Source organism: Neophocaena asiaeorientalis, unplaced genomic scaffold (genome assembly GCF_003031525.2).
Source record: "Neophocaena asiaeorientalis asiaeorientalis breed wild unplaced genomic scaffold, Neophocaena_asiaeorientalis_V1.1 scaffold265, whole genome shotgun sequence".
NCBI classification, from domain to species: domain Eukaryota; kingdom Metazoa; phylum Chordata; class Mammalia; order Artiodactyla; family Phocoenidae; genus Neophocaena; species Neophocaena asiaeorientalis.
The window spans coordinates 3,068,376-3,076,938 of NW_020172172.1; the positions used below are offsets into that span (position 1 = coordinate 3,068,376).

The 8,563-nt window shown below is 41.1% G+C and overlaps 1 protein-coding gene across 4 annotated transcripts in view; it reads right to left on the reverse strand.

Annotated features, from left to right (window-relative positions):
• The window catches only part of SNRK (SNF related kinase), a 131,925-nt gene that overhangs the window by 53,003 nt on the left and 70,359 nt on the right, over positions 1-8,563 (reverse strand). Inside the window, exons 1-2 of one of the 4 annotated variants that reach the window (XM_024756075.1) lie at positions 5,860-6,045; positions 5,199-5,290 (exon numbers count right to left, since the gene is read on the reverse strand). The exons of 1 other annotated variant lie outside the window; for it this stretch is intronic. The gene's annotated coding sequence lies outside the window, so the exon portion shown is untranslated. Of the gene's footprint in view, positions 1-5,198; positions 5,291-5,859; positions 6,049-8,563 lie in introns of those variants that run through there. 2 more of the 4 variants (XM_024756069.1, XM_024756084.1) reach the window with 2 other exon arrangements.

An 8,563-nucleotide genomic window follows, 5' to 3' on the forward strand; every position in this document is an offset into this window, starting at 1 on the left:
AAAAAAAAAAAAAAAAAAAAAAAAAAGTTAATAAGCATGTCACCATTTCTACCTGACGGTAAAGTGAGATTTAAAAAATTAGTATGGTGACAGCCCTGGTATAAAGTGCCCACATAATAAATAATGACCTAAGCACAAGTTGGTATGTAGAAATTACTCCAAAATAAATAAAGCCAACCCACAATTACTCCTTTGCCAGGAAAACAGAATATAAATTGGAAGTTATGGAGAATTTAAAAACTTAATAATCTAAATCTCTCTTCCAAAGCTTTTATTAATACTGTCAAAACTCATGTTAACTCCCTATCGTCTTTTCATCCCTCGCACTGATATTGTGACAAAGATGGTCATGAAAAAGTGGTCAAAAAAGAATGCTGGAAAAGAAGAAAAATAAATTGATCCATTAACAAAAATACTGGCACCTAACGTTTCATTGACTTTGACTTAAAAGGCAGAATCATTCGGGGATTCTCTCACACTATTGGGACTGCAAATTACCTTTCTGAAAAGCAATTTGGCAATACCTGTAACAAGAGCCTTAAAATAATTAATATCCTCGATTTAATAATCTTACTACTAGATTTATGTCTTAAAGAAATAAAGACATGAACAAATATTTATATTCAACAATGTTCAGTGATATTCATATATGAGAGAAAAAAAAATCAGGGACTTTCCTGGCTGTCCAGTGGTTAAGACTCCGCGCCCCTACTGCAGGGGGTATGGGTTCGAATCCTGGTCAGGGAACTAAAACCCCACATGCCACACGGTGTGGCCAAAAAAAAAAGTATATCTATCTATCTCAGAAATAACCGAAAGGTCTACAGTAAGGAAATGGTATACCCAACATTAACACTATGCTGCTATATTTTTAAGCTATTTGATCTCATGGGAAATTGTCACAATAAAATATTAAGTAAAAAAATTCACATACCAAATTTCATGGCCATAGGATCCCAATTTCTTTAAAAGCATATAATTTGTCTGCATATATACTAAAAATACCAAAATGTTAATTGGTAAAATTGTAGTTTTCTGGGGCTTCCCTGGTGGCGCAGTGGTTGAGAGTCTGCCTGCCGATGCAGGGGACACGGGTTCGTGCCCCAGTCCGGGAAGATCCCACATGCCGCGGAGCGGCTGGGCCCGTGAGCCATGGCCGCTGAGCCTGCGCGTCCGGAGCCCGTGCTCCGCAACGGGAGAGGCCGCAACAGTGAGAGGCCCGTGTACCGCAAAAAAAAAAAAAATTGTATTTTTCTTTCTCTTTATGCTTTTCTTTTCTTTTCAAATTTTTCACAGCAGATGTGTGCTACCTTTTAATCTAGGAAAGGCAGACGTTATTAAAATTTTGAATTTCTGTACATAATTATTCATTCAATTCACTTTTCCATTGAGATTTATAAAGTAAACCAATTTCCCTGAAAATATACATACATATTTATGTAATCTTAACAAACAAGACATATTCAATGAAATATTCTACCACCCTTGAGGGACAAAGTATGCAATTTCTTCAGGCTGAGGAAGGAACAGGAACAGAGTCTGTTTTTATTAGCAAACATTTGAGCCCTAATTGTGTAGAACACAACACAGTCCCTGTCCTTTAGAATCTTACAAATAAGTTATCTACATATAAAAAGACAATCAATTATACAAGTTAACGTCAGTGAGCTCCATCAAAGAAAGAGCAGAGGATACCAAAGGCAGGATCCCCAAGGACGGGGCAACCCACAGATCAGGCCTTACCCTTCACCAGGAGCAGTGGGACACCATTCCTGACAGTGGGGGAAACAGGTAGCAGAGAAGTGCATATGGCTTCCGAAAGGAGAACGCCAATGTGCGTGAAGTTAGGCCGTGGGGTAGAAGTGAGATACGTTTAATAGGGTTAGGAAGACTGATCTTGAAAACTACCGGGTGGCTCACCATTTAGGGAACTGTGATGAACTCTTAGCTTCTCAAAATCAATGGAAAACTTGCTAGACTAAATAATTCACCACATATCTATCTTTGAATGATACTTAAGGTTAATTCAAGTGCCATTAAAGAGTTAAAAATGCACAGGAGCTTCACATCACAGAGCTGATATGAGGCCTCAAAAGAAGAGAAAAACTCTAGGTTTTAAGATGCGAGCGACATAAGAATAAGGTCATTAGAAAATTTAAACCAACTTAAAAACACTTCACTTTAAAGTTCCATAAACACCAATTTTTGTCTTGACTTACTAGATCTCTCTCACTATTACCCATACTACTTTCCTAAAAATCTATTACTAACCTAAATACGTTTATATAGAAATGAGTCTTATAGCAAAACTACAGTTGGCCTTTCTTTTCATTGTCTCTTTTCAAGTTTTAAAAATGTCTTCTACTGCCACAACTGCCCACTGTTTTGTTTTAATGCAGGTTTCAAAAAGAGTAAACAATTCAACTACTGGGAATCTATGTATGCACTGGATTCTTTACATATGTTATATAATTTATTCCTCACGACCAAGAATACAATGGAAGTATAATACCCATTTAACAGACGAGAAAGCAGGGTCAAATAGGATAAGGACTTCCTATGCCCCAGTCCTATGCCCAAGTAAGAGTTGCCTAAATGACTCCTGGGCCCTGCATTTTTTCCTGAAATAATACAATGCCTCCCCCTTTGATGTAGGCCTTTCTAATTCCCTGGGAAAGAACAGCACTAAAATAAATCTATTTTGACATTTCTGTTTTTCCTCCAATTCTGACATGCCATGTGAGTTACCTGACCCAGCAATCAACTAAAAAGAGGAAATGCCCTAATGCCACCAAACTGCCAAAGACTTACCTAATAAACATTATTAATTAATAATTCCAGGGACTTCCCTGGTGGTCCAGTGGCAAAGACTCCACACTCCCAATGCAGGGGGCACGGGTTCAATCCCTGGTCAGGGAACTAGATCCCATGTGCTGCAACTAAAGATCCCACATGCTGCAACTGAGACCCAGCACAGCCAAATAAATAAATAAATATTAAAAAAAGATTCACATAACTTGTAACAGAAAGTTTTGCACAGTAAAACATTTTTTAAAGTTAAATAAATAATTCCATTAAAAACTTTTTGAAATGTTTAGAAACTGCTCTTTGAGAAAGGAAATTGCAGGCAAATAACCATTCAAAAGACAGACAGGTAATTATTGGTCATCTAAAAATTGAATGGCACCTTGAAAATAACTTCACCTTTAGAGTTTGCATACAATTTTGTTATGGCAAGAGTCCTCCCCAGTGGCACAGAATAGCCAACACCAAGCAAGTAATTTAAGTACAATTTAGGAAGATTCTATTTTCTACTTTTAAAAAGTTGGGACTGGGCTTCCCTGGTGGCACAGTGGTTGAGAGTCCGCCTGCCGATGCAGGGGACACGGGTTCGTGCCCCAGTCCGGGAAGATCCCACATGCCACGGAGCGGCTGGGCCCGTGAGCCATGGCCGCTGAGCCTGCGCATCCGGAGCCTGTGATGTACCTAGAGCCCGTGCTCCACAACAAGAGAAGCCACCGCAGTGAGAAGCCCACACACTGCAACGAAGAGTAGCCCCTGCTCGCCGCAACTAGAGAAAGCCCGCGCACAGCAACGAAGACCCAAAGCAGCCAAAAATAAATGAATTTATTTTAAAAAAAAATTTATCCTTACCAAAGCTGCAATTTTAATGTACTTTTGCATATTACATTCTCTCCATTTGTTTCTGAAAAAGCATTTTTCACAAGAGGATTAGCAAATGCTCACAGAATAGGAGAACAAAGCATAAAATCAAGCCTTGAAACTGTAGATTGAATATTCTCATTCTAAATGTCTTCTGTAGTACTCATAATGCTTTATACCAATAAAGAGAGAACTGTTTAACCTGTAGTTAAACAGTGAGAGGCCCGCGTACCACAAAAAAAAAAAAAAAAAGAGAGAAAGAAAGAGTACCACAGGACATGGAGCCCAACAAATTACTCAACTTCTGCCAACAGGCATGTCTTTTTCTATAAAACAAAGATAATCACCACCTTGGACAGTTATTATGAAATCAAAAGGCGATAATACATATTAGCAAGTTGTAAGTGGGATCAAAATCACCCCAGGATTTTTTCCCCAACTTTTCACAAATGGCTTCCGTCTCAGGAGAGTCTTATATTTTAGAGGGGTTGTATACTTACCTCCTCATCTTAGTTTGATATCGGCACCCTCACCCCTTATTGGCCCAAGAAACTGCCCCTAAATGCCTGTACTGGATATAATAGGAAGGCCGCTGCCCCACATTATTTACACCTCTCAAAGGGACAAGGAGGTTGGAAGAGGTGTTCTTTCCCCTAAATCTGCCTTCAGGAGTTCACAGGAGGCATCTCAGAGAAATTAATTTTTTTGTTTGAGCTAAGAACTGAAATTGGCCATGGTGGGAAAGAGGCCTTAGTGTGACTGGGACAGCAATCCATGCAGAGCAGAGTGTAAGAGACAAGGTTAGACAGGTAGGTAAGGGCCAGATACCCAAAGGTCCTTGTATCCTATGCACATCAGTTGACATTCCTCACATCTGGCTAGCCCTTAACCATGCTTCAGGGCCCAGCGTAAAGGTCACCTTCCTGACCATAGCCTCTCCCTCCCCTCCCACACTCCTGCACACCAGCTCCCCACGCTCTCTTTCAGCACCAGGCCCTTTTCCATTATGGCCCTTATCACAATTGTGGTTATATAACTATTTGTGTGATTATGTGATTAATAATCTGTGTCCCCCACTAGACTACATGATAAATTCAGCCCGTGTAAGACGCACGTCTGTTTTATTCAGCTCTCCATCCCAGGGCCCGCCAAGTATAGCATCTGCCCAAAATATACAGGTATACTTTATTAAATGAACAAATGAAAGCTGGCACTAAGAAGCCAAGGAAGAATCCTGAGCAGGGGAACGGCAATCAGAGATGACAGTTAAACCACTCTGGCAGCAAAGTGAACATCAGATTGGAAGGGCAAGACTAGAGCTTGGACACAGGTAAGGAGACTAGTGAAAATATCTCCAGATAAATGATTAAAGACTTAAAAATGAGGGCAGCCTGTACCTGGGCGGTGATGGCGAGGATGTAATGGGAGGAGGCACGTTTAGCAAGTAGAATCCAGGAACTCAATGCACAGGGGGCAAAGCCAAGAGGGCAATCTAGAATGACTAGTGGAGAGTGGTAGCAGGTGGGGTCACTTACTGAGACAGGGAATTCAGGACAGGAACAAACACTTCTTGAGCATCTACTGCATGGCAGTGTAGAGTGGAAGATTCGCTTCTAGCTCTGGAATTCTATGAATGAAGAGCAATTTCAATCCAACTCATTTGGATAAAATGGGTATGGTGTCCACTAATGGGCAACAAACTAAAGTTCAGATTTTTAAAGTTTCTTCGCCAGGACACTTCTTGGGTACACTGACCATGTGTGAAGCATTACACTGGTCTGGGGATACAGAAATCAAAGAAGGGGTCTCTGGCTCCAAGGAGCTGACAGTCTTCTGGATTTGAGAAAGGTAACTGCATGTCAACAACTGAGAAACCGAGGCCCACTGAGGCTACGATTTGACCAGTTACATGTCCTGTAACCTACATTTCTGGAGCACTGATTTCATAATCAACATCACATTTCAGGCCAACATGTAGCTGAGGGGTTATGTGTTTAGATAGTCAGACAGACACCCCTCCCCCCAATCTTGCTGGGAGCCTGGAGACACTCCAGAACTTAAAACATCATGGTGCATGGGCAGCCAATGCCCTCCAACTCTGAAGTAACTGCTGTCGTCACATGGCAGCAGTCTGGGGAATAGGACACAACAAGGAAGGAGAGAGAGAAAGGCCTTCTTTGTCAGGAAAGAGCCTACCTGAGCAGAGGCCAAACGCTGGAGGTGCCAAAGCAGAATCTCAGGAGGCTCTGGAAGTAACAGCAGAGAAATAAATGTTCAGGAAAGATAGAGCAGGAATCCTCTTTAGTCAGGTTCCTCCCCTACCACCAGCAAGAAATGGTTTCCCACAGGATCTAAGGCCTCAACCCAAAGCAGATACACGGAAAAACAAGATAAGGAAATAATCCGCAGTGTGAATAATGCAGCTCCAGATCATCCAGAACAGACAACACACTTCCAGTGCTCGCTTGTGAGGCCATCAAGTCCGAGAGGTTGTACACCGCCTCTTCCCAAACGAAAACAAAATAAAACATGTCCCCCTCCATCCCCAAAGGTACTGCCCCATTCCTCCCCCCTCCTTTCCATAGTCTTAAAAAAATCAAAAACACCTGCACCCTGTCTCTACCTCCTCAACTCCCTTTCACCCACTTGGATCTAAGTTCTTCCTCCACCACCTGACCTTGTCTTTTCACCCTCCCTGAACCCTTGGAGCCCTTTCCCCTTTTCTCTGCCTGGGAACTCTACCCATCCTTCAAGACTGGTTCAACCATCACCTTCTCTGTGAAGCATTCCCGAGTCAGACTGTTCCTTGCCCAGGGCTCTTGCCTATGTCTCACCACAGCATTTGATCCTACTGTTATTATTTACCTTGGTGTAAATATAATTTATAATAGCTTGGGACTTCCCTGGTGGCGCGGTGGTTAAGATTCCGCCTGCCAATGCAGGGGACACGGGTTCGAGCCCTGATCCGGGAAGATCCCACATGCCGCGGAGCAACTAAGCCCGTGCACCACAACTACTGAGTCTGCACTCTAGAGCCTGTGAGTCACAACTACTGAGCCCGCGTGCCACAACTACTGAAGCCTGCACGCCTAGAGCCCGTGCTCCGCAACAAGAGAAGCCACTGCAGTGAGAAGTCCGCGCACCGCAACAGTCTCCAATCACTGCAACGAAGACCCAATGCAGCCAAAAATAAATAAATAAGTAAATAAATAAAACAAAAAATACAATAGCCTGTAAAGGCAGGAACTAGTTTTTATTCACTTTTCTACTGCTATCCTCTAACCCAGGGCCCCAAAAGTAGACAAAGGCTCCATGAATAAATGATCATAGGTTAGTTTACCTTCAAAACTGCTACAAACCACTCAACTTTTCCACCTAACTTGCTCTAAGAGCTGACCAGCACATACATGCACACTGGGAAGTATCCATATTCTAAATAGTTAGTTTTCTTATAAAAGCATCTTAGCTAAAAATTCTACCTCTTGGTTGTTAGGCAAACAGCTGGCATGCAGTAAAACCAAGTCTTCAGAGCTCCTCACATCTATGTTTTTAATTCCTAAAATTCTGACCATGTGGAAAGCGTACTTGTACCCTTTTCTTCCTGGGCTGTGTAATGAGTTCTTAGGCTCAGACAAGCTGCTACAGGGGAGAAATCAAGCCTTATTTATACCAGTGCTTAGAACCTGGGCTGCTCAGTATCTCCAAAATAAAGTTTTTTTTCTATTTGGTTTCACTTTCTATATGAAACATCCATAGTAAAGTTTAGACCAATAGTATTTCCTGCGCCCAGTAAAAACATCTGAAACCCTTCACTTTTAATAAGGACATTTGAAAGCCTTCATTTTAGGATTATGGGATTACATTTGACCCATAAAGTCTCAATCTATACTTCTGTTCTAGAATAATAAAAATTACATAACTTCTGAGTCCTTGTATGTTTTATACAAATGGATCTTACTGCAATAATACAGAAAAACTTACTAAAAATAGTAAAAAAATTAATACGGTGAGAGTAACTTTTCTGCACAAAAGAAAATAAAAACTGTGCAAATTTTTAAAATATAAAGGTGTCAAAGTTCCCTACATGGAAAGCCTTAAAGATGGAGTAGTAAGAAAAGTTAACACAGTGCCCCTGTGTTAACTTTTCAATTACTTTCAATTACCATACTGCTTCAATAAGTGACCTTGGGAATGTCATTTCTCTCATTTCTAGCTCTGTAAAATGGGAATGTCACCTGTTTTCCTAATAGAGACAATTAGATAGTCAAAAGAATCAACATGATTTTTTTTTTAAACTTGTCTAATTAGTATGGCTTAATCACCACTAGTACAGAACATTTCTCTCCAGGAATCCAATTCCAAGAGAAATATTTAAGCAGACGGTGAAGACAGATCTCCTTAAGGGAATGATTTTATAAATCTGGAGAGCCATATAACAAGATTATAAATTAACAAATTGATTACATAAGTCCTGACAACCCCAGACGTTTAAGTACACCGATATACATTCTGATAAATTAGGCTGATTTGGGACTAGCACCCCAACCCCATACAAGGAACCCAAACTGAGGCAACTGAGGCTTGATAGGAATCAGGTGGAATCTGATCAGTATGCAGAACATTTGCAGTTCCATCACCTGCTAGCCATGCTTCACCTTTCACCATAAAACGTGAAACGCATTAAGTCAGCTTTACCACCTGCTCCTAAACTGTGGAAATGTACTCAATTAAATGGGAGGGGAAAAAAGTAACTTGACAGTGTGAAAAATCCGATATCCTCAGACGTCTATAGGTTGAAGAACCCTACTGCTAAATCCCTCCTCTCCCCTCCAAATACTGGACTTGAACCGAATTCCCTATGAAGCTATTGAATTTTATCTGATGCAACTGTTGGAACAGA